The sequence below is a fragment of the Dryobates pubescens genome, chromosome 7 (assembly GCF_014839835.1).
Source record: "Dryobates pubescens isolate bDryPub1 chromosome 7, bDryPub1.pri, whole genome shotgun sequence".
NCBI classification, from domain to species: domain Eukaryota; kingdom Metazoa; phylum Chordata; class Aves; order Piciformes; family Picidae; genus Dryobates; species Dryobates pubescens.
Genome location: NC_071618.1, coordinates 28,974,674 through 29,001,588, shown reverse-complemented (window position 1 = coordinate 29,001,588; position 26,915 = coordinate 28,974,674). Strand labels below are relative to the sequence as shown.

The window sequence follows — 26,915 nt, the reverse complement described above, 5'->3', positions numbered from 1 at the left end:
TTCATGCAAATCTCTCCTTTAATAAAACCTTTCCTTATATTAATTCAGATAGCAAATTTTATTCTATATTACACCCCTTAAATGATTGCTCTTTTTGAATGAAGTGCTCATTGCTGTAGAATTAGCTTCCATCAACAGTTCACATGCAAAACATATTAATGCTGTGAAAAGTCCTTTTTTCCTTTCTCCTTTTTTTTAGATATGCAACACGTTTTAAGTTTTAAACCCTTTCATAATGGTACCTCACAAGTAGTTTACAACCTTGCTGTAAATGTGAAACACATATGATGACATTTAAGATCACGCTTTTTCATGAAAATGTTTATTTATTTTATACCCTCAATAAAAAAGAAAATGCGTCAGTGGACAGGTTGTATTTTAAAGAAAAGGCAAACATACTTATTTCAACAGACTTACTGTGAGTTAATTAAAGTGAAAATTATGTAAACAAAAGTCAGCATTGTAGCAGCCGGTATGAAGTTTTAATTTTTCTACTGACCTAGTAACAAATGTAAATGCTAACAGTTTGGGAGATCAAATTAAATGAACATAAACATTTTGTTTAATGACATCAGCAGTCGATGCAGAACATCTGTGTTTTACTTTAAAAATGATCAGAAAATATTCTTTTGTTTACATTACAGATAATCAGGAGGTTTATATTTCTGTGTTCAATTTAAGAGAGGGGAAAAAAAAAAAGGTCATACTACCTTCAGAGCCCAAGGAAGCAATATGTTACAAATACAGGATTTCTCTCTCTTCTTTTTTTTTTTTTTTTTCTGTTTTGTAACCATGGTAAAACAATAGAAATGAACTTTCCCTGAACCTTTCTCCTTTAATGGTCTGGGTCCATGTTGACCCAGCAATGCAAGCTGGAACCTGACACTATCAAACTGACTGCTGCTAAAGCAATCAGATTCAGCAGAAACTATACACGGTACATTATAATACTAATTTCAGCATCCCACAAAGCCAGTGCAAAGGCAAGCTATTAAAGTATTATATTCTATTGTTTAAAAGTGAGATTATTTCAATAGCCTAAATGCATCCAAAAACATTGAACTAAATGGCAGACTGTACAACTATATTGTTATTCTTTTATAATACTGTACCAAAGTGAAATTGCAGATAAGGTTCTCCCTTCCCCTCTCCCATAAAGGAAAAAAAGTACTACTGGATGAATTATTAGTAAACAGATGATTTGAGTCATTACAGGTTCATATGATCCTGCATTTGAATGAGGCATGTAATTAAATTACCAGGACTTTGTTCTAAATGCTTGAAAGAAGGAGAGCACGATAACCACATTTTTAAAAGGTAGAATAACAGAAGAAACTTTTTTTTTTTTAATAGAAGACTACAGGCAACTAACGTATGAAGGCATAATTGATTAATTCCCCTAATTAAGATATTTGTTATTCCTGCAATTGTAGCTTGATAAATAATGTATTAGATGTGGCACCATTTCCCATCAGTTCTAAAAAGACTGTGACAGTGTCTCAAATTTACACTCTTATTTTTCGGAAGTGAGTAACTCACTTTAAGATTGAAATGTCCAGGCAAAATGCAAGTAAAATCTATTTTGAAGTAAGGAGGAAGTGAAGTCTTTAAACAGTAAACATTACAAAGTATACCAGACATTTCATAAAATTTCTCATTTACAGGCACTGATTGAAAACAAAACAACAAAAAAAGTTTTATTAAGTGGGAGTATTAATTTAAACTAGTCTCAGTTTTTCACAAGTACCCAGTCAAAGTTAGTAATTTATGATGTTTCTCTGGAGAGCAGAAGACATCTTCCAAGATCTATTCATTCCCTTCTCTTTTAAGCCATCTCTGTTAATACGACATAAATCACTTCTGAGATGTGTTTATGGCTACAGTGGTTATATAGACACCCTGGACACCTAACTATTAGGCAGATGCAGTTCTCAACACAGCTACTACAGAAACAGAAGCCATGACTAACTCGTATACAAGAATCTGAACTATAGACTTTTAGACTATGAGCTGAAAGTATACTTATCCATAATGTGAAAGACAGAGAGAGGAAGACTTTCTCAATCCAAACAGAAGCACAGAACTCTCGTAAAAGAAAACCTAATCATCATCCTGATAGTAATGTTGAGACTGAAGAAGAGACTGAGTGATCTACTGAACTAGGAAGAGAAACTAGTAGTAATAGTAAGACTATTCAGAAAAACACATTAATATTCAGAAAAAAAGAAAAAAAACCCAAAACATTAATAAGACTGTTCATCTGGGAGGAGGATTTCTGGCTGTTCTCTGTATATTTTCTTAGTTTATATGAAGATGTTACTTAAGCACATATGAGCAGTTAAATTTTTCACCTTAGATGTGAATGTTCTTATCATTATGACACAGACCCAATCATATTTTTCTCTCTTGCCCAAGAAAAACTTTCATTCCCTTCCATGCACCTGAGTATCTTCAATAGGTATGAAGACTGTCCTGCCTCTGAGTAAGTGTGGCCTGTTTTTTCACACAATCTTACTGCTATCCAGAGGGTCCCCCACATCCCACTTTGACCGCTAAGCTGTTGCAATGCGGTAACAGAGGGTCTCGACCTCTACCTCTTCACCAAAAGAGCTGTCAAGCACTCAAACAAGCTGCCCAGGGAAGTGGTTGAATCACCATGCCTGGAGGTATTTAAAAGATATGTAGAAATTGTGCTCAGGTATGTGGTTTAGTGGTAGATTTCAAAGTAGTACATTTATGGTTGGAGTCAATGATCTTAAAGGTCTTTTCTAAACAAAATAATTCTATAATTCCATGATTCTCACATTTCTTCTCTCTCTGTAACCATGTATTAAAGAAGGTGGTAACCCCTCAAACTTCACTTGCGCTGCAACACTCAGTACACGCTCTGATTATGCATCACATCCTTCACAATAATTACATATAGGAACTTCATTTTCTTTCAATTACAATTAAGCTCAGTGTGTGACCACTCTGAGCAGAAGGAAAACACAAACTCTAGACCAAAATGGGGTTATATTCACTCAAACTTGTTCAAGAATGAGAACTTGTTAAAACTTACACTGGCTTGCAGCAATCACATCACTGAAAACACATAAAATTAGCCTTAAATTGCTGTCCTTCTCCATTCTGCACGTGCGTATGAATTTTCCTCCACTAAAGTCACAATATAGTGGATTGCACAAGGTACAACATAAACTACCAAAATGAGACCCAAATTTGGTAGTTTACTACTGCACTGTAAATGTTAAATATCACTATCTTGAAAATACACATGTAACAGCAATATCTTCTTTCAGTGTCCTGTTTGTCTGGACATGTCAAATAGTATTCCTTTAGAACAGCTTCTGGTCTAGTGGTTCTTGAAATCACCTAGCACACAACAATACTAATGTAAATATTAATTATTATGCTATGAAAAACACAGATTTTTAAATAGGAAGCAAAGATGCTTTACACAGGAGGTGGAGTGAGAAGAGATGCATTGTAAAATGCAGTCAATGACTACTAGCTTGAAAGATGCCTATTATACTGCAATTTCCCAACCTTCATCTATAGACTCTGCTTGCCCCAGAGGGGGTTGGACTGGATGACCTTTGGAGGTCCCTTCCAGTCCAGACCATTCTATGAGTCTACGATTCTGTAATTATCTTGGGATTGTTTTGGTTGGAAAGGATCTCTAAGATTATTGAGTCCAACCACCAAACTAACACCACCATGGCCATTAAACCATGATCTGAAGTGCCGTGTCCACATGGGTTTTTTTTAACTCCTACAGAGATGGCGACTCTTCCTTGGGCAGCCTGTTCCAACGTCTGACTCCTTCAGCAAAGAAATTTTTCTTAATATTCACTCTAAACTGCCCCTGGTGCAACTTGAGGCCATTTCCTTTTTCCAAGCACAGTTTAGTACTTTTTTCTCCAGGTGCTCATTTCCCCCCCTTTTCTCATAAATTCTAAATTGGTTCGACTAACTTTTGACAATCCATGTCTACTTCCAACCTCTTACGAAAATTTTAACATGTGGCAGGTAAGCCAGTTCCACAAGATGGAAGCAGTGAGCAAAGGGATGGAGAAAACTGAAGTGTTTTCCTTGGAAGCACAAGGTCAGGATTATGAAAGAGCCTCTGTGTTGTAGCATGGAGCAGAGGTTGCACAGAAATTTATTAGAGTCTCCACGACCTGGACTTGGCATGAAAGAGGACTCACCTGATACCTTTCCAGCATCGTTACTGTGCTGTGTTGGTGACAATGGTCATAAGCCCATTTTGTTATAATAAAAGTAACAACACCCTTTGGTTTTTCTGGAAATTCTACCATACCCAGGATAGTTCACAGAAGAAATGGTTGATCATACAAATTGACTGCAAAAAGTGCTCGCAAGCACTTGCAAATTCTTGGTCAATGTCTTTACAATTTAAAAGAAATTAGAGAAAGCAGAATTGAGCAACATATCATATTTTCTCTTCCTGTGTTAGGAAAAAAAAAAAAAATCTCATGGCTCTGGAAATAAATGGGCTTCATTAAAATGGAAGTGGGAGAAAGAATAGCAGAGTGCAAAACAGTTCACCAAGTAAAAAGGAAAGACCAATCCTAATGAAGAAGAAAATCTGAAGATCCAAAACACAAAAAGAAATTTTCCTGGCAATTATACAGTCCTCTAAAATGACAGAAGTTGCAAAGTATCAATAACTACAGATTTTCTTAAAGGTAGATTATGCTGCATGTACAGGTTGCTACAAAGCCATGTCCACTTCCACAATGTGACATGGCATCATTGTCTTTTTCCAACCATAGATCAAACCCTCCTAATTAGAATAGAATAGATTAGATTAGAATAGAATAGAGTAGAATAGAATAGAATAGACCAGGTTGGAAGAGACCTTCGAGATCGTGTCCAGCCTATCATCCAACACTATCTAATCAAATAAACCATGGCACTAAGCACCCTATCCAGTCTCTTCCTAAACATCTCCAGTGATGGTGACTCCACCATCCCCCTGGGCAGCCCATTCCAATGGGCAATCACTCTCTCTATGAAGAACTTCTTCCTAAAATCTAGTCTAAACCTCACCTGGTGCAGCTTGAGACTGTGTCCTCTTGTTCTGGTGCTGGTTGCCTGGGAGAAGAGACCAGCCCCCACCTGGCTACAACCTCCCTTCAGAGAAATACAGAAATCCCTATGTGTCTGATTTTCAAAGTACTAGTGAATCAGTAGACACACATGTGTTAAAGATTAGTTTTATTATAATATTGTTTCTAATTAAATATAATCCCAAAACCTCGTACTCTGTGAAGACTAGAGTAAATAAATAAATAATAAACATTAAAAATCCACTGGGGAAAAAAATAAACTATTACTAAAATATCAGATTTTACTTATCCTTTTCTTGCATTTGGCATTTATATTCAGAAGCAATCACCTGAATAATAAAATACTTTTAATTTGTTTCAATAAACCAAATTAAATAACATATAATAGTCTCTAAATTACAAATATCCTCTGTCAGATTACATATAGATCAATAGTCAGCCAAGTTTTTACATATCTTAGTACATTTTGAAGAACAGGAAATAGGAAAGTATTTTTAAAGAGATAAACTAAGGAAACAAACATTACTGCAGATACTTTATAGAACCAAACGACTTATCTGAGTTCAACCAAACTACCGTGTGAAAAAAATACATTGTTAGAACTAATACTTGTGAGCATAAAGATATGACTGAGAAAATACTAGTAGCAGAAAATACTAATTGAATAAAACAGAATTTTGAATCACTGAAAACTAATTTCTTGTTTAAGAAATCTGCCTAACTATATTGTCAATCAAATAACTTAAAATATTAAGTCGTCATTGCCCTTTTAAATCCTTTCAACTAGAATTCCCTAATTGTTCCTTCACTTTATCTCACTGTACCAGTAAGTAAATAAATTAACAAAATAGCTTTTATCGCACAGAATAACCTTTTAACTGAAGGATTATCTCTGGTTTATTTTTCATTTCTTTCTCTGCAGATAGCAGTTCATGCCTCATTGATTAGTTTGCTGAGGTGGTGACCAGAAATGAAAACAAGGTCTCTCAGATATTGCCAAGACCTGTAAATATCAAAAATCATGCACCAAAGCTAACACATGTTATGCTTCCAGAATTCAGTTTCTAAGACACTGAGAGTCAATGGTCAAGAGAGGTTCATTTATTCCAATCACCCTGTGCCAGGATGCAATTCCACTGAACAATTCTAAAATGTCAGCTGTGTGGTTTGGTTTTGGTTTGTTTCTCCTTTATACTTTTACAGGATTTTCCTTTGTCTTCTGTTTATTTGTGGGTTTGTTGTTGTCATTTGTTTGTTTTCTCATTAAGTTTCACTTTAAAAATGTGCCAGCACTCTAATGATATAGAGTTGCCCCTCAGTACTGTTTAAAAGGATTTTCTGTCTTTCTAAAAGGAATCATTTCAAAAAACTGAACTCCATTCTGAAATTCATAAATACTTTCTCCAGTGAAAAGTTAATTGTGGTTTGTTTAGCTTCATTCTGATTTGTGCTTTAAACATTAATTTTTAGAGGAAAAATTTACTTTTCACGGAATGTGCCAGATTAGTGGCTCTGGATCTTTAAGTCCTTTATCCCCATAAATGATAAGTTTAATTCCTTAATTAAAAGGACCATGATTTGAAGTACAATAGAAATTCAGCTGTTCTGGTTACTTAGAATTCAGCCTCTTTATGGAGTCTACATGTATCACCAGCAAGGATGATACTTCCTATGATGTGAAGAACTGAATGTACTAATGTATTTTCCCTTGGATTTTAAAAAAAAAAAACAAATCTAAACTGTGTTACCAGAGCTACTGGGCTCAGAACATAAGAACTAAACCAACACATAAATAATAAACATATTAGATGGATGAGGATCTCAGAGAAGAAATAATGTGAATTATACGTATGCTGATAGGTTTCAAAAACTGTTGAACAACCAATATAAACAATCACATGTTTCTCCTGACATTTGATGCAAGTCAAATTTTATTACTGGTCTCTGGAGAAGAAGAGATAAGAGCCACATGAGGTGTTCCTAAATGTGAAAACTTCACTGACATGCTGACAGACCATCTTAGACAGAATTTTCTTTCTTGAAGACGTAACTCCATGTCCTCCTCTTTTTTCAAGCTACCATAAAAATATGGAAAATTAACCACAATTAATATTAGCATGCTCTGAAAGATTTAACCCCACTAAAATGAAGATAATGCAATGTTAATTTTTTCAGACCTCTGATACCTCAACCTTGTTGTATTCATAAACAGATTAAAGGATAATAATTTGCATACAAGACGTACATGGACTTCTCCAGCATGTGAACAACTGATTTCAGACAGGTGCTATATGCAGAACATTCTAGGTGAAAGAATTTGTCACTATGGCAAGTAACATAACTCATTCATTTTCAACATTTGCACAACATGACAAAGCAAGAATAGCAGAAAAGCACTGTTTTTTTAATGTCCTTGAAGGAGCCATCAACCATTTGTTTTGTTTTAACACTAATTAAGTTAAATCTGATAACATGGTTTAATTACACAGCACAGACTACTGTTTATATGAAGTATCCTCCTGGTAAAAACAAAGGACTTCAATCAAGGAATTGCTTACTCATGTGCATGAATTCCTTTGAATTTAGGAAAGAAAAATCTCTTCAATTAAAGATAAAATGTTGAGGTTCTACCAGTGATTTAAGAGGCCACTTTCACTGTACAGTTGAAAGGGTAAATCTCAGAACAAAAGTATGCCCCATAAAACCACTCTCTTATTCAAAATGAAAAAACACAGTAAATGAAATAATTATATTACCACATTTCATGCAATTCAGCAGGTTCTGCTGAGCTGATATTAAAACACAACATTCACATGGACATTCATCCATGCATACATAGCATCAAAATGTTACTATTTTAAAATAATGATGTACATATAGTTACAAAATGGCAAATATTTTTTCAAGGTTTTTTTTTTTAAAAGTAAATGAAAGGTGAAAAAAACTACCAAAAATGGTTAAGAAATAGTACAAGTATTACTAATTTTCAGATTTTCTTATCTTCTTTTCCAGCTTTTAGTACTGACCAGTTACAGTCCTCGCCTCAAACACAAGAGAAACTACATTTGTTTCACTGCAAGATTATTTAGAAAATCACAAATATTGAATACCAGAAAGACTCACAGTACACAGGATTGTATTTCCTGCATTTCTTTATTAAGAATGCCTAAATGAATGTTGTCTCACCATATACATGTACACAAACACTTTGAAATAATATCTAGCATATGATAAAATGACATGGGTGTCTACCTACTTTCTTTTGTGTTTTGGTCTACTATATTTTCCTATTCATTAGAATTCTCTTAGCTATTTTTTACTGACCCTATTTCCATATGAAATTAAGTCAACGTGTATCAAAATATTACAGTTCCTGAAGGTTATTCCATGAGTTTGATAAAATGCTGATGAAAGATACCACTGCATAATCACGACAGTGGTCTCTAGATCCTGTAGGATTTCAGAATATTTTGATTTCCATTTGTTTTCTTCTTTAAAATACCAGCACACTATAATAATAATATTTAGAGTCCAAACTTGTTCACAGAACACACATAAATGGAGAAAACCTTTTATTTCTATCTCATTAAATAAAGTAATAATTTTCATGGCATCCATCTGTTCAAAACTTAGTATCAGAAAGATGTTAATACAGTTATGTCCATAAAAGCTCTGGAAACTGATAAAACAGGTAATAAATTTCTTAACTATATTTAATTTTTAGCCAATGCTTTCATCTGCTTCTCAATCCATCAAGATCTATGTAGAGTTATATTTTAAAGACATAGGGAAAATATTAATTTTGAATCCTTATAATAACACACTGTTTAAGTTTTCCATGTTATGAACTAGTGTCTCTATTTTAATGAATTATGAGCCCTTTGCCTGTTAAGTTGTCCTTGATCTAAAGATTATGCTCCCGCTAAAGGTACATTATACAAATGTCTATATTCAGTCATCTTTTGTCAATGCTTTACTATCCATTTAAAAGATCAAGATCAACATAAAGGTAATAAAATGATACATAATAGCAGACAGTTATGTTCTCTGTACTTTACTTATCAGTTCTAACTAAGATGTCTTTATCAAAAGGTTCATTTTCATGCAGTAGTGAGTTTATATCAATCAGTTATTCCTTACACCTGTCAGAACGTTCCTACACCCAGATAAATGTGGCTGTTATCAGATACTAGTAGAAGGATAGTGTAAAACTGCTTTATGAAAACTATTCTTTATTTCTGCTCCACAGATGTTTCCTGTTATAAATATCCTACATTGTAATAAACAATACTAATGGCATTACGTGAATAAAGAATCAAAGAAGGAAAAAAGTCACCTCAAGATACAGCCCTTCAATGCCAGATGCAAATCTATCATTACCATGTCAGCATTTTGTAGCATATATAGGAAGTACCACATATGCAAAGCAACCAATGCATTCTTCATACATTTTTCAAAACAACAAAGAAAATTCATGACAAAAAAAGTTCAGTTATCATGGTCAAATCGATTAAGTAGACCTGAGTGAGCTGTATTATACCAATAATTCTAAAGCAAAGCTCCCCATTAAGCAAAGGGGTCTCTATTTAAAAACTGAGGGCACTGTATGCTCATATACATTTGCATAGGATGGCGCTTTTTTAATGTTTCAATTGAATCGTAATAAATCTGCACCTAACCTAAAGGATATTTCATAGATGCTTCCTCCTGCTCACATGAAAATTTAAGAAATTAATATGGTTAGAGGTAAATTGAAGCAGCCATGGTTCAACAATACAAACTGGGTATCAGAAGGAAATACGAAAAACTAACACACCTTTAGTTCATTGAAATTTCAGGACCATAGGACCACAAAAGTCAATGTTGGGGTTTATTTTGGTACTCCTCCTGGTAATAATCACATTTTTCCAAAACTGTGTAATCAAGCTCTTTATTCACAGAGCAACAATTTATATCAAAAACTTCATATAAATTGACCACACATTCTACTACTTTTTTTTTTTCAGTCTACATTTTTTCATTGCTAGTTCTGAAGTAATGACTGTAAAAGAACACTTCATAAACCTCCTACCAAATTCTAAATGAGTTAATGAATATGGCAGTAGGTTCAAGGAAGCTTCTAACCCAATACTAGGGTGAGAGAAACCAGTTAAGTAAACATGAACTAGAAACAGCTGAGGTGAGCAGTACCACATTTTAATCTTGTATTCAAATGACCTTGATATAATTATTTTTTTTAAATCTCCTTGGCTCAATTATAATTTCATCTGCTTTGAAACATCAATTGCAAGAAGACTAAAATATTTTTTCATAAACCTGGAACTTCATTTGTTAGTATCTGTGAATAGATTTTCTAGTGTTATGTTTCATAACATTTTCTAAGTGAATCATAGCAGGTATCCCTATATTGCCTACAGCAGCAGCATGGTGAGAAACATTTTGTCTCTTGCCAAAGGCAGTTGCATAGCAGCTTCCAGCTTCTGTGTCTGCTCTACAACAAAGTTATAAATCTTCCATTTAAAGCAAATCTCAAACCAAAATCATTACGTCCCACTGACTAGATATTCGCACTGCGTAATACAACTCACCATGACATTGCAAGAAAACTTACCTTAGCAATGTCAACAATGTATTCTGATTTTTAGTAATCTTTACCTTCAATTTGCATGGCCATTGAACAAGTAGGCAATCCAGGATGCTGCAAAATTGAGAGTATACCAAAACTGGATAAAAAGGGGGCTGGAACTGCCACAACTTCTGATCTTCACATTCCCCCTGCTTTGTTTGAAAGAGGTCAAGAACTTTTTTTTCTTCTCAGATATGTACTAGTATCTCTGGGATCTGCCAGGTATTCCTATGACTCACACCTTTCAGAGTTGTTGCCAAGCCTACCTGGCGCCAATGAAGTCCTGTATGATGTCAGCAAGTCAAGAGCCGTTAAAACACCAAATTACATATATAATTACTGTATTTTGATTACTCAACAAATGCTTCAAGTCTTCTGACACGACATTTCTACATATGTGCTTTTTTGTCAGCATTACTTTGTATCAGACCTTCACAAATCTTTCTATTCTATACAGCAACCAACCACACTGAAAGTGCTGGTCTCATTTGTAGGTAGTACCTAAAATTGTTACCCATGCAGTAGTACATTGAAGAGGGTAATTTCTGGAGCATTTTCACAACATCAAGGGCTTTTGTTTTGTTATTTGTATCCACTTCTGCAGTATGAATGTTACTTATTTGTGCTTACTGTAATTACAGATTGTGTTTTTTTTTTTAATAAATAAATAAATGGAAACAGGATCACTAGTTGGTGGGTTGGGGTTTTTTTTGATACAAAGAAACACAACACAGATTCACAGAAAGCACTGGGTTGGAAGGCGCCCTTTAAAGTTCAGCTAGTCCAGCCCCTTTACTGTAAGCAGGGACATCCCCAACTAGATCACATTTGGACTCTTCTTGTTCTGATAAAATTTTGCAGCAATTCATGGAATATTCTACAGACCAGGAAGGTCTATTATTTCTGCTTTTAATGACAGTTACTTACATTCACTAAATAGCTGGAAGGTTACAAACAATAGTATAAGATACAATGTGCCTGTAATAAGTGAGCTTCCTAGTTACTGAAACTCGGCACAACAGCCTGCTCTTCCCTCATCTTTAGAATAGAATAGAATAGAATAGAATAGAATAGAATAGAATAGAATAGACCAGGTTGGAAGAGACCTTCAAGATCGTGTCCAGCCTATCATCCAACACCATCTAATCAACTAAACCATGCAACCAAGCACCCCATCAAGTCTCCTCCTAAACACCTCAAGTGATGGCGACTCCACCACCTCCCCGGACAGCCCATTCCAATTCTCTCTATGAAGAATTTCTTCCTAACATCCAGTCTAAACCTGCCCTGGCACAGCTTGAGACTGTGTCCTCTTGTTCTGGTGCTGGTTGCCTGGGAGAAGAGACCAGCCCCCACCTGTCTACAACCTTCCTTCAGGCAGTTGTAGAGAGCAATAAGGTCTCCCCTGAGCCTCCTCTTCTCCAGGCTAAGCAATCCCAGCTCCCTCAGCCTCTCCTCTTAGGACTTGGGCTTGAGACCTCTCACCAGCTTTGTTGCCCTTCTCTGGACGTGGTCCAGCAAGTCAACATCTTTCCTAAACTGAGGGGTCCAGAACTGGGCACAGTACTCAAAGTGGACACATCTTTATCACACATGCTTCTGGAGCGTGGAGAGGAATGGTCAAAGAAGGCTCATGAAAAGTAATAGAACTTGTTATGAATTTGCGATGTGGTAAGTACATACCTAACAGTCTGGTTCTTTCAGTGTCTCCAGCACAGTGTGGGTCAGATAATCAGTTCTGACAAAAATAGTATGTGATGGTGGGCTATACAACACAAACATCAACTGAAAATAATGTCCTGATATTTAAAAATCACATTAAAATAATGAGTAGACAATGGCACTGGAAATACATTCAAGTACCACAGCACGGATAACTAGGAGAACAAAAGCTCTTTTCTATTATCAATGTATCTTTTCCAAGGCCAAAGGAAACAAGCCAACCACTATTAGTTTTTAAAGGTGCATACAAACACAGCTAACCACCAAAATGCATACTGATATCATAAATCAAAGTACAACTTCAGTCATCTGCTTCATTTTTAACTAAACTAAAATTCATACCTATGTAAAGACACTATGACCTAAGAAAACACATAAGCACTGCAAAGTCTTGTCCAAAATTGTTGTATTACTTTCCACAATTGTTGGAATAGAATAGAATAGAATAGAATAGAATAGAATAGAATAGAATAGAATAGAATAGAATAGAATAGAATAGAATAAACCAGGTTGGAAGACACCTTCAAGATCATCGCGTCCAACCTATCATCCAACACCACCTAATCAACTAACCCATGGCACCAAGCACCCTATCAAGTCTCCTCCTAAACACCTCCAATGATGGTGACTCCACCACCTCCCCAGGCAGCCCATTCCAACGGGCAATCACTCTCTCTGTGCAGAATTTCTTCCTAACATCCAGTCTGAACCTCTCCTGGTGCAGCTTGAGACTGTGTCCTCTTATTCTGAACTTCAGACTGTTTTTATTTTCAGGGTTCTTCTACAATTTCCATTAAGATCCTCCTTTCATCAACCATCACTGCTAACTATTGTTCAGATTTCAGTTAGATGCTTAAAATATAACTGCCATATTAATTCACCTTATCAAAGCTGTGTACATATTATAAAAGCATCTCCCATGTCAGTTATGATCAGATTATTACATGGCTTATGACACTTTACCAGACAGTAACTTCACCCATAATAACATTTCACAATCCCTTACATGCAATGTATATGTTGTAGGTTGTCAATACTATTGCTGTATGTAAGAACACATTCCATGCTTCCAATCCCATTAAGGCAAAATCAGATGTTTTATCAAACAACTTAATAACTTTAGAGATGAAAATACTGAGGCCTGGAGCAAAAGTAATCAATCAGATAATGTATGCAAATCAAGACATATATTCCAAACTTTTGGAATAGTATCACAGTATCACAAAGGTTGGAAGAGACCACAAAGATCATCGAGTCCAACCTGTCACCACAGACCTCATGACTAGACCATGGCACCAAGTGCCATGGTATGTTGCAGTGAATCCCTGAACAGAAGCTTGAAAGAGAGCTCTCGAGATCATCTAGCACAACCTCTGTTCAGGGAAAATTAAGCAGCAGGTCAGTCAGGGACTTGTCTAGGTAAGTTTTCAGTATCTCCAAGGTTACCTACAACCACTCTAGGCAACTGGTTCCAGTGTTTAATGACTCTCATGGTGATTTTATTTTTCCTTCTATGTAGACAGAATTTTCCTTGTTGCAACTAGTGACTTTGGTCCCTAGTCTTTTTGCAGCAGACTCCTGAGAAAAATCAGGCTCTGTCTTCTTCATATGCTCCATTTGCACAGATGAAGGCCTCAACAAAATCCTCACTTTGTCTTCTGATCTTGACACTGAAGTATCCAAGCTCCCACAGCCTACCTGCACAGGCCATTGTCTCTAGTCCCCAACCACCTCAGTGGACTCACTGCATGCACTCCACAACATGCACTTCAGCCTCGTACTGGGGAGTCCAAACCTGGACTCAGTAATCCAAATTCAGTCTTAGCAACGCTGAAGAAGAATGGAGGACAAACAGGCTCCTTGACATGCTGGCTACATGCTTGCAATCTCAGTGTAAGGTGGCCATCTTCAGTGCAAGACCACAGTCACCCTGGCCATGGACTTCAGTTAGTTCTCAGACTACCTCCCTGGAAATCAGTAAAACTCTCAACTAACAAGGTGAAGGCTTAATCCCTGCCTGAAAAAAATCATCTTTCTTTTCATGAACTTTGAAAAAAAATGTATCAAGAGGCATGGGCTTTAAGTTCTCTTTATAGTGTCAATTCAGTCACATGGTACCCAGGCTGACACATGGGATCCAGAGGTTGAGAGATTCAAGCAGTGTGGAGATATTTCTGCTCCTTCCACATCCAAGGAGAGGTGCAGGAGAATGATTCTGATCTTGTGAGACTGGAAAAATCGGTGGTTCCTCACTTCATGCAAACCAGAGTGCCAATTCTTCTCCCCCAGATCCAGTCAGCTAAAAACTAACCCAAGCCTAAAATTACTTGACTTTGTCTATGCCAGCATATAAATCAGACTGCTTTATTTCTCTGGTCAGGATGTTAAACAACACAATACAGCTAAAATCACCTTCTTCCCCAAACCACACCAGGTTAACAATTTGATGCTTGCACGAAAGCCTGCCCCATTGAGTTTAGCGGTACATATGCAGCCATTTAAACTCCATTTGTGGAATGAATCTAGTCATGCGGAATTGGCACTGTGCTGAGGATGTCAATTCAAATTCATAAATGCTGAAAGCCAAATCGAGATCTGTAAAAACGTCCTTTTCAAGGAGATCTTATAATTACCTCTCACAATTACAGCAGATATCTCAGGCCTGATTCCTCTCACAATATGAAATGTATGCTTTTGCAGAGAATCCCATGTATATTTCCATTTTAAAACTGTGTGCAGATCTTAAAAAAAAAAAACAAAAAAAAACCAAACAACCTACACATTGCAAGTAGTGAATCTGATGTGAATTGTAGCATACAACTGAGCTGTGAATTACAGTTTGTTAAATATGATTACAGAGACATTTTATCATGTGGAACTCTATTTGGATGCCATAACTATGAATTCAAAGACTCTCCCTTTTCTTTTACCTTCATCTATCCTTTTTACTTTCAAGAATAAAATGAGTGTTTCTATTTAGCATAGGGCAAGTAAATAAAATGTGTATACAAGGAATAAATGTGTGCCATATATGCCTGTATTCTGAAAGAGAGAGAGAAAGAAAGGGAAGGAAGAAAGGGAAGAAAGAAAGGGAAGAAAGGGAAGAAAGGGAAGGAAGGAAGGAAGGAAGGAAGGAAGGAAGGAAGGAAGGAAGGAAGGAAGGAAGGAAGGAAGGAAGGAAGGAAGGAAGGAAGGAAGGAAGGAAGGAAGGAAGGAAGGAAGGAAGGAAGAAAGGAAGGAAGGAAGGAAGGAAGGAAGGAAGGAAGGGAAAGAAAGAGAAAGAAAGAAAGAAAGAAAGAAAGAAAGAAAGAAAGAAAGAAAGAAAGAAAGAAAGAAAGAAAGAAAGAAAGAATGAAAGAAAGAAAGTAAAGAAAGAAAGAAAGAAAGAAAGAAAGAAATAAAGAAAGAAAGAAAGAAAGAAAGAAAGAAAGAAAGAAAGAAAGAAAAGAAAGAAAGAAGAAAGAAAGAAAGAAAGAAAAGAAAGAAAGAAAGAAAAAGAAAAAGAAGAAGAAAGAACGCAAACTTTCAGTGGCTGAGCTATCTTGTTTACTTCTCTAGGGAGGTTACTAGTCTATTTTATATTCATCCACTAATAAAGCCAATCTAAATCTATGTTAACTAACTCAATATAAAAGTTGTGACATTTCCATTTCTCTGTCACTTGTATTTCACAAATGAAAGTCACTAGGCAGAATGAAGTCTCCAGGCAAATAAAGGTACGCAGTCATCTGAAGCTCATTTGTAAAGGCCAGCCCAACCGATGTTACAGAAGTCTATACTGTAAACACAAAGCCATGTCTGAAACAGCTCATAGAGGTTGTATAATGCTGACATGGCTGAATTAAACATATTTCCTGTAAACAGCCAGACTCATAGAAATAAGATCTTCCCTCACACCTCCTTTTGCTAGTTCATTAACTAATAAACTATTGCCACACATGGAGTCATTACCAGAGATGCTTATTTAAGTTCTTCATGGAGCTGAAGGGACACATACTCCCTTTTGTTGACACAGTCACCATTTGGAGTTTGTGAAAGGAAAATGTCAGCATTTAGATAAAATAATTGAAAAAAGATGTCTTCTGACAGCTGTGTTTAAAACATAAAAGTGCAGCAAATTACTTACAGTTCTGAAAAGGACACATATCTAGGTTCCATTTCAGAAGAGAAGAATGAGAGAATAGAAATGAAAATCACTTTTAGGTCTTGCTCTTCCCTTTCTTTTTCTTCAACTGCCAAAAAATACATCATCCAACTTAGTATTGACTATCCATGCAAACTTTCTACTTAACTATCTGCCAAACCTGCTAACTGTGTCTTGAAAACTGCAGATGCAATCACCTATATTTGGTTAGTGACCAGCACATATTTGATTTTCCGAATACACGGTTCTACATGCCAGCCCCACTTTCCCTTTTCCATTCCCCACCAAACAGTTTGAAAACTCATATGCTTGTCAGAATGTTCAGAGTGCACGCTCAATTACAAAGGCTCCGTGCTTCCTCCTTATTTCTCATGCATGTCTCCAGGGATATGCAAGGGATGCAAAGCAAATCATGGTAATCATGCTGCGTGAAACCAAAGACCTATCTACCCAGGTATTCTGTGTCTGATGATGATGACCAATACCAGCTGCCTAAGATAGATGTACAGAAAAGGAAAACCACAGTGACAGAGTATCAGGATACATTACCAGCTACCAGTAATTTGCATCCCAGAGATCTCCTAAACCTTGCGCAGTGGTCTTTTACCATCTCTGATATTTTTTTTTCTTACCTCATCTTTGATTATAATTTTCTGAACCTCAATTTTTAGGACCCTACAACATCCTGTACCACTGTATCTGGCATCATAAGTATGAATCATGTGAAGAAGTGATTCAGGGGGTTTGTCAAATCTATCATCTCTTTGTTTCATTTGACGACTTCTAGTTCTCTTACTGGAAGAATGCTCCCTTCTGACCTTCCCACTCCACTCCCAAACTTACTCTTCCTCCCTCGCTCTCTTTCTGCCTCAGCTCTACTGGTATTTTTTCTACTGAGAGAAGTTCTTGTAATTTTTAATGTGCTATTACTTGCCTTTTGTAGCTGTATTCTTTACTCAAAAATACAGGTCTTATCACAGACCAACATGAGACTTCAGTAGTGATCTTTCTCAACTAGCAAACAAAACAAGTAAAAAATAGTCAGTTTCCTGAATTTTAACCAGGTGTTTTACAAACTACTCATTGCAGCATAATGACCTGCTGAGGAACTTTGCCAAAAGCTTTTCAATAATCCAAGTAAATTTTAATGAATTAATATGCCTTTCTTGCATATTCCTAAATATTTTTAGGTTTTCCATACACAGAAGCAGTGCTGACTCTTCCCCAGTATATATTTATCTAACATCCATAAGCATTATTCTTTCTACTTACTTCTGACTTTGTAGTTCTTTGAACATCCTCTAGGATACTTTTTGAGCAATGCATTTTCCACCATTCCATCGACACCAACAGTTTTAAGCAGGAGGTTACATCTCTGTACTAACAGTTCAGATATTAAACTATTGACTTCCCTTCAAACCAGAATGCCACCAGGCCCTTGGGGTTCATCTTGTCAAATTGTCCTATACCTTCTGCTACTGACATGCTTTTTATCTCCGGTCCAAGATACACCAAAACATCCAGAGGAAGTAAGCACTCTCGCACTGTGACAAAGTCCACATGTCCCTTAGGTTTTCCATGCTTAACAGCTTTCTTGAAGAGGTTTGTCTCTAAGATGACAGGATGTGCACAGCTCCTCTATAACTCCAGAGTAACCAGAAAACACTAATTCTTCTTTACCCATTTCCATGTCATTACTACTACTTCAGCTAAAAGAAACAGCATGATCACTCCAGTTGCCATTACCACAGCACCAGCATGGAGAAAAGCTTTGAAGAGCTGCGCCCATGAGATAGAGAGAAGGAAGAATCTCGGCTATTCAAAGTCGGAAAAGGAGTTATTATGAAATTGCTGTAGTTGGAAGGAAAAATGTTGAGTTTCTGGGTTTTTGGAAGTTGTTGCATTTCACAAGAAGTTTACAACTGCCAACTGAAAGAGATTTATTTTCCTTTGAAAGAGACTATTTTCACAGTTGACAGATATAAACACCACCCAAAAAAAAGGAAAAATACCAAATCTTGCCAATAAATAGAGGACCTTGCCTTTACTCTTATCAGAAGTCAAGAACCAAACATAAGAAGGTAAAGAATTGTATGAAAGGATTTCACATAGGTCATTTGGCCATGCAAATGCTACCAAGTATCACAGACAAAGTATCAGTGAAACAAGGCTGAGGAACCATATCTTGCACAACTTCAGTGCCTGCATTTCTTAAGTTTACTCAGCTTTCTTTCCCAACTGAAGAAGATCCTAGCCACTTTCTTAGTGGCTAATATAAAACAGGTGTGAGAGGAACAGGATCAGTCCCCTTATTCCAAATACAGCTGGGAATAGCAGGCACTGTTGCAGAACACTTTTATCTTAGAATTCCGCTTGCTAAATGTTATTTACAACCTTCTGTGTTATTTATCATTTTATCTCATTATGTATTGTCTAGAGATGCATTTTTCAAAATGGGGTGGAAACACCTTGTTTTAGTGGAATTAGATTTTGCATATGAAACATTCATATATGCAATCAAACTTTAATGAACTCTTCTGCAGATACTGTTTATTTTTTGAAAAGTTTTAATAACTTTTCCTGCAATTAAAAATAGCATACAATATCAGAAGCCAGCAGCAATTAAAGGTAATCAAATTTGGGAAATTGTGTAGGAAGTGCAAAAAATAAGATCTGCAGATATTTTGTTAAATGCTTATTATCAGTTGAAGTAGGGTTTGCTTCACAAAACAGAACAATGCTTATCATTAAAACACAAGAACATTTCTACTAAGTTCTTTGCCTGATTTTCCTCTTTCATAAAATGCACTGCATGTGAAACAAGTCTTAAAAAAAACAAGGCCTAAAAAAACCTACTACTCAGGGTGCCTTTGAGGATATTTAATTAAAATCTAATCCTGCATTCATTAAGGCTCACATAAATTAAGCTGTCATTCATAAGATTTATGGATTCTCATTTGCATATTGCATACAATTCATCAATTACTCAAGTATGAAAGGAGCACATTTCCCTTGGAGCTGCATGCTACCCTGCCAACATTTGAAATGAGGGAAAGAGCAAGACTGTCAGGCATTCACACAAACTTTCTTCCAAATGTCTGCTCCTTGATTAATCTAATTTTCTAGCTATTCCTTACAAGATACAACAACAGCCCTTCTGCAAATTTCTATTATTTCTCCTGTCTTCATCATAAAATCTTCTTGTCTTTTAATAATACTTCATGTCTGACTGATTATTATTTGTTTGCTAATGATATGGCATGAATGTTTTCTTTATGTTAATGCATAATGCACACGTCAGAGTTAAAATAAAATGATTAGTATTTTCATTTTGGTGGTTTTTTTTCTGTATAACATCATTAATTTGCTTAGCTGAGCTTAATTAAAAAAAAAAAACAAAAAAAACCTAAGAGAAAAAAATTGCCAAAATATAAATCTATCACTTAAAACAACCATCAGTATTAAATCAGAATATTTAAGTGTAATGGTAGTCTGCACATAATTAAACCATTAAAATTTAACATTAAAGGAGAGACAACAAATGCTTAACGTGAGAAATTATCTTATTCACAGCCACTGCAGTGTGTACCTGACTGCACTTCTGAAAGTTGTCGGTAAAGTAGTGACACAGATAGGTTTGTTCTTGCACGTAAAACATGCTGTGTAATTCAATTGTCTTCTCTAGGGAGTTAATCTTAATTTCAGTGGCACAACTAGGAAGTAGCAGCCTTTGCTCGCCCAGTCTCTGGATACCTTCCAACACTCGTGACCAGGTACGAATGTAATGCATAACACTCATTCATGTCTGGGAGTTTCTAAATTGAAATATACTAATGTATCAGCACTGTCTAAAATTATTCTTAAGGCTCTCTCTCTCAATTTATTGGCTCATTTTATATTTTTAATTACCAAGTAAAAAGGTAGAGTAAATATACAAAAATAAAGTTGCCACTTTCCCTAACTCTGTTTAACAAATAACAGGATGATAAGATATGAAAGAACAAAACTCCAGCATGACATTTATGAACTTCTAAGAAAGCACAAGTATCACTTTGCAGTGCTACTTCTCAGATCAAGTTAACATAATGTTTTTTAACTTCAGTATAAAAAGTATTGGGGGTCTTTAAAACAAGGGGTAATATAAACCAAAGAACCCTGGAGCAGATGGTGAGCAAATTAGAAATAAATACTTCAAATATTAGTGATCTAAGGTTTTATTGTTCGAATGTGTTCAGCACCAAGTCTAGCTTAAAAGTCATGTGCTGCCTCTTGCCACAGAGGGACTGTTAAACATTTGGACTGGATTACTGAGTGGCAAACAAATATTTTTTCTCTTCTCGCTTTCCCCAGATCTGTTTAAAAATGAAGAGAGATTTCATTTTAAACATAATTGCTAACAAAATCCCATGTGAATAAAGTTAACTAACCCTGGAAAAATAAACAGATGACTAACTTTAATCAGAGAAATGAAGTCATCATTATGCTTGGTTTATAAAATAGATTTCCATTGTCAAAGATAACATAACAGGGATAATTTTTTTATTGTTTGTTATTTTGGACTGTTTATTTTGAGTTAGCTGCTATACTGTTTAGGTCCATCCCTGCATAACTACCACATTTATTGTCTGTCTTTTTAACTGTTGCATTCTCGAGTTTCAAATTTCCCAGCATGAGCTGTCTGCTTAATTCTACCCAAGCAGTGTGTAATGAGAAAAGAATTTTCCCTGTCTACAACAATATAGCTTATTTTATTTCCTGAACCCAAACCACCTGTTCAGTTTTTCTATTTAAAGCTTTGTAAGGCAACCAACTACCTCAGTACATTTGTGCAGAAATGAAAAGCAGTTGGAACGAAGCTGTGACTTCTTCAAACTTAGTCCAATAAAAAAAGCATCACCTATGGAGCAGCTTCCAGGGTCAGATGGGGTTCACTTCATAAAATTCTCCACAGATCTTACAAGTGACTTTCTTACTGACATCAAAACTGCTCAGAACATTTCTAAATTTCATTCTAAAGGAGATTGCTAAATAAACAGCAATAAATTGCTATACAGTCATAAACTACTATAGAACATGTTTTAAACATCCACATCTTTAGAATTGTTAAGATTAACTGTATTCACTTTGTCTAAGTCTGAAAGTGTTAACCCAGGACAAATCAACTTATTATGGTACTTTTCATGACTTCTCTGCTACAAGCACATATCTCCGTGATAAGAAATGACTCATAGGAAAAACTACATTCCAAAGAGACACAAAAGACAAAATTGTGTCCTGGATCAAACATGACTCCAAACTTAATATTGGACTTTCCTACCACTATAAAACAGACTGTCTTCCAAAATCTCTTTGAATTTTTACATTTTACATCATCACAGATGAAGCGTGGTTTGAGATCAGAGGAATGAGGGCAATGGCATAAAAAGAGTTCTTTATAATTGTTCTGAGCTGTTTGCTTTTCAAACTTCACCCTTTATATTTGTCAATATTTTTACTTTGTCATTTAAACAAACATCTCAAAATACAACCTTTGGCATGATTTCTGGAATGAGGAAAAGCCTCATTCAGCCTTTCTGCAATATTTGGGGAACACAGATCTGCCTATGCTTAAGATCAACCTACCTACTCCCATGATTACAGCAAAGAGTTTTAAAACACATGACAAACAAGACTTAAGCCTCTAAAGACACAGGAGAGAAAAGATGCAAATTCTTATGAATGGTGTGAATCTAGGAAAAGAGAAGTAAGAAATCTCTAGGAATATGTGGCTATAAAAAGGTTTTGTAAATAAATAGTTATTTTGCTTTGTATATTGTCAGCTTACTTAACTGTTCAATTTATCTGTCCTACATTTCTGTAAGTATGATGGAAGGAGGCTGGGGAAAGTAAACATAGTACTGAGTATATAGGAAAAAGGAAATTAATCCTCTTGAACCATCTACATCGAGCAACAAAGGAAAACAAATTATCTTTCCATGCTACACATAAAGGCACTAGACCTATGATATGTAGGCATCTTGACTGCTAACAAAAAAAAAAAATCCCTTTCCCTATTCCTGTTAATTATTTTCAAATCTGTGTAGATATAACACCTTCTTCCTTCCTTTTCATTAGCTCATGAATGTCTGCAAGACAGAACTTCTGGTCTGATAATACCTGCTGAAGCACAAAATTCCTCCTGTGGATGCCAATCTAGTGCCAGTGAGATTTAAATGCTGGAGCTGGTTCAAACACCTATGAAATTTTCAGATACAATCTTTTACTAAAACAAGTTAGGATTGAAAGTGCATTTCATGGGAGTTCCTGTAACCTCACCAAAACATTATCATTTCCTTGCAAATACTCTGCGAGCTTTAAATAATTAAAGAGCTGGAATTTGAGAAGCAGATTGGACAGCCTGGTTATCAATGCTATACAGAATCACAGAATCACACAGAATCACACAGAATCACCAGGGTTGGAAGAGACCTCAAAGATCATCAAGTCCAACCTGTCACCACAGACCCCATGACTAAACCATGGCACCAAGTGCCACATCCAATCCCCTCTTCAACACCTCCAGGGATGGTGACTCCCTGGGCAGCCCATTCCAATGGCGAACGACTCTCTCAGTGAAGAACTTTCTCCTCACCTAGAGCCTAAGCTTCCCCTGGTGCAGCTTGAGACTGTGTCCTCTTGTTCTGGTGCTGGTTGCTTGAGAGAAGAGACCAAATCCCTCCTGGCTACAACCGCCCTTCAGGTAGTTGTAGACAACAATAAGGTCTCCCCTGAGCCTCCTCTTCTCCAGGCTAAACAATCCCAGCTCCCTCAGCCTCTCCTCGGAGGGCTTGTTTTGTTATTTTTCTGTTACAATTGACATGTAAACTTAATCCAATCCTCAAATTCTCAAAAATACATGCAAAGATAGAAACTTCTTCAAGGATTATGCAATCCTGTCTCCATTTTTAAGGAATCCACTTACAGAGGTGCAATTACAGTATATATGAATCATTCACAGTTACCACTTCAACTAAAATTGAAAATACCACTTAAACACATCTTCATACACTTACATGAGCCTAAAATACCTACAGCTGTGTTTCTCATTAAAAAGAAATTGCATCTGTATTTGTGAATTATTCTTCCATGCCACCACAGCCAACTGCAAAAAGACATAAATTTAAGATACCTCAAGATTCTATTTTTCCAAATACTGGATTCTGAATGAAAACTAAAGTATGGTCCCAAATTCGTAATAATATTTAATAATAACAACAATAATAACAATAATAATAATGTCTTCAACTTCCTTTGTAGCTTAAAGAGCCCAAGGCTGACTAGAAGCATAATGGTTGTTTTTTTTAACACACTTCGAGGAAGTGCTAAATCATAGGCACCTCTATGTCAGCTACCTTCTCTTTTCTTGCTTCACAGGCATTCTGCTCTTCTTACACTGCTGGTGCTTTAACTAAATGGAAACTGAACAGAAAATCAAATTATACATTGGCATTAATTCCTCAGTATATGTACCAGTAAACGACTGACTCAATTAGCACTTGCTACATACAAAATGATAGTTTCACTGAAAATAGTGGGGAGACTTAAAATAAGAAAGGTAATGAAAGATCATTTTTTAGCAGATAAATGAACTATCAAGTTTACAGTTTATGTTGATATACATACGACACCATTTGAACTTGGACTTTAGGTACGTGGGATACTGGGGTAAATAAAGTTTGCTAATATGTAAAACGGTCCTAGAGATGGTTTATTTTTGCAAAGAACAAGACAAATTTATTTTACTTGATTCTTTAAAGAATAACATCTAATATTATGTTACTACTACTACATAGCTACTCAGATATTACAACTAAATCCTAAGTGAATCACAGTAAGTTGTTTAGCAATAGACTCAATAAAGTATCAATCAGATTCCTTCCCAAAAAAGTTCCTCTAGATTGATTTTTTTTCCTGTCAAGCATTATTTCAACTCCCCCAAGACCTTATTTCCAAGCTTCAGAAACAGTAAATTGTATTAAACGGGAAATGAAATGAATGCTCCTGCATGGGCACATGCAGGTGCCATGTTTGTGAATTATGAAACATGATAGGATAAGTGCAGTCCATGGAAGCACGTTGTGTTGAGCATTACTGATAAAATAACAAGCTTTCAGAAGAATGCCTGGAAATACCCAAAACAACCATGGAAAGACAAATGACCTCCTCTGTCCTAAAACCACAGCAGTTACATAGATTGCAGAAAAAAAATTGGTACCAATGACTCATGTGAGACACAAGAATCTTAGAGTAGCAGTTGTAATCCTCAAACACGGCAGGCACAAGTCATTCTTATTCTGAACTTCTGGACAGCTTTTCCTCTTCAGTTACTTCAAACACTCAAAAGTTAGTTTTGTGGTATTGATGATTGCTTGAATTTTTAAATGATGAAGTAAGACCATGATGATACACATGATCTGTAGAGGAAATTCATCAGGTCACAGTCTAACACAGTACATTATATACTGTTGAAGGTTCATCACACCTGCCTATGGAATGTCAACAATTGCCATATTCTCCAAGTGGATGCTGCCTATCTTGGGAGAAATCTTAACAAGCAAAGACAGTAAGAAACACAAGGAGCCCAAAAAGTCCCAAAGAACATTAAACTGTATCCTCTTAAGCTACAAATGTCTTCTACAAAGTACAGACATATGAACTATTTAAAGCTCTGAATTCCATATGTGTGAGTCAGAACTGAACACAGCAACAGCAACCACCAAAAGCAACTGTCTCAAATATTTGAATGAATTTTTTTATAAGGAACTGAACAAGATCAACAGCACAGTTATTAAGCTGAAGTCCCTGTAGGGACTTCAAACATAGCACAACATGCAGTGCACAAGAAAAGCAATTTCATAAAAGTAATATCTTGAACATAACATTTTGAAAAAGATACTGTGAACAAAAACTAGCACAGAGATTCTCCATTCACCACCTTGAGTTCTTCTGTACGTCTACACATCCCCTTCCAAGTCACAGATCTACAGATTTTCCACTACTGGCTTTACTCTCTCAAGTAACTTTTCAATCACAGCTTTTAACCTGTGACTCTTAAGTCAATCAACTTTTAGAACCACTAATGCTAATGTTTAGAAAGGTCATTTTAAATCCCAGTTTCTATACTTTAGAAGACTCATGTGACTTAAAGAGCAATTAGTAATTTTCCCAATAGTTACGGTTTCAGAAACAGCCAAACCAACATCTAATCAAAATAGGACAGTAGAGATTCATATTATTCATGCATAGTCTGGTGCAGTGACACACACAGATGAATGACCTTACCCAAAGGAAACCACTGAGAAGAACTTAGCAAAAGCATTCAACAAAAGCACAGCTCATGCCCATGAACTTTGATGACTTGGTTGCTATTTGTTCTATCATTTTGGTTTTACCTTAAAGCACTCAGTGCCACACTTACACTGTGCTTTTCATGAATTCACAGAGTATTAGGAAAGAGCAAATAGGGTCAAACTCTAATTCTCCCCATGATCTGTACAGAAAGCAAAAACACTTGCAGACAACAGGAAACAAGGCTGTATCTTTGACTTACTCTGACACAAAACAGATTTACTTGAAGGAAAGCATTAGTGGTGGCAATGTCTGAGATGTTAAGACTCTGATCATGTCTGGGTGAGGCAACATAAGGTGTTAATCATTTTCAAGTTCCTTCAACCACATCATATAGGCTCCTTACCTCTAGCAGAGCACAGAAACATGAACATATAGCTATTTCTGTTTAAACACAAGATTTCTGCCTTCATTGGTTATTTAAGTTCCTCTTACAACTAAGAGGGTTTTGACCTTCAGGTTTCTACTCAGGTAGTGTTGCTGCCTACTGCCACAAGCCTGGAGAGCATTCCTAAGATGCAGTGAAACTCTTGGTGAAAGGATTCTACTGATCACAGAAAGGTCATCAATGTAGCTTATGTAAAACTTCTGCTCTTTGTCCAAGATAAAATAAAATTTCCAGTTATCTACTGAAACACTAATACTTCTGCAAAAACATCTCTTCATCAGATAATGTATTTCCAAATTAATTATTATTAATGAAAGAATGGCTGGTATTTCAAGTAATGAAATTAGAACAAGTTTCGTGTTAGCGAGCCAGGAGACACACAGCAATAAAAATTCCTTAAATCAAAAAAAGTCAGAAAACTATCTACCAGCTGAACCACTGATAAAAAATCCTCATTAATTCTCATAGGTCAATAAAAAAAACTCTTATCTTTCATATATACAGACACTTAAAATGCAGATGTTGCCATTTGAGTTTGTCACTCTATGATCTTCT

The 26,915-nt window shown here is 35.9% G+C and overlaps 1 protein-coding gene across 4 annotated transcripts in view; it reads right to left on the bottom strand.

The window, feature by feature from the left end:
• The window catches only part of DACH1 (dachshund family transcription factor 1), a 372,242-nt gene that overhangs the window by 230,820 nt on the left and 114,507 nt on the right, over window positions 1–26,915 (bottom strand). The window lies entirely within an intron of this gene.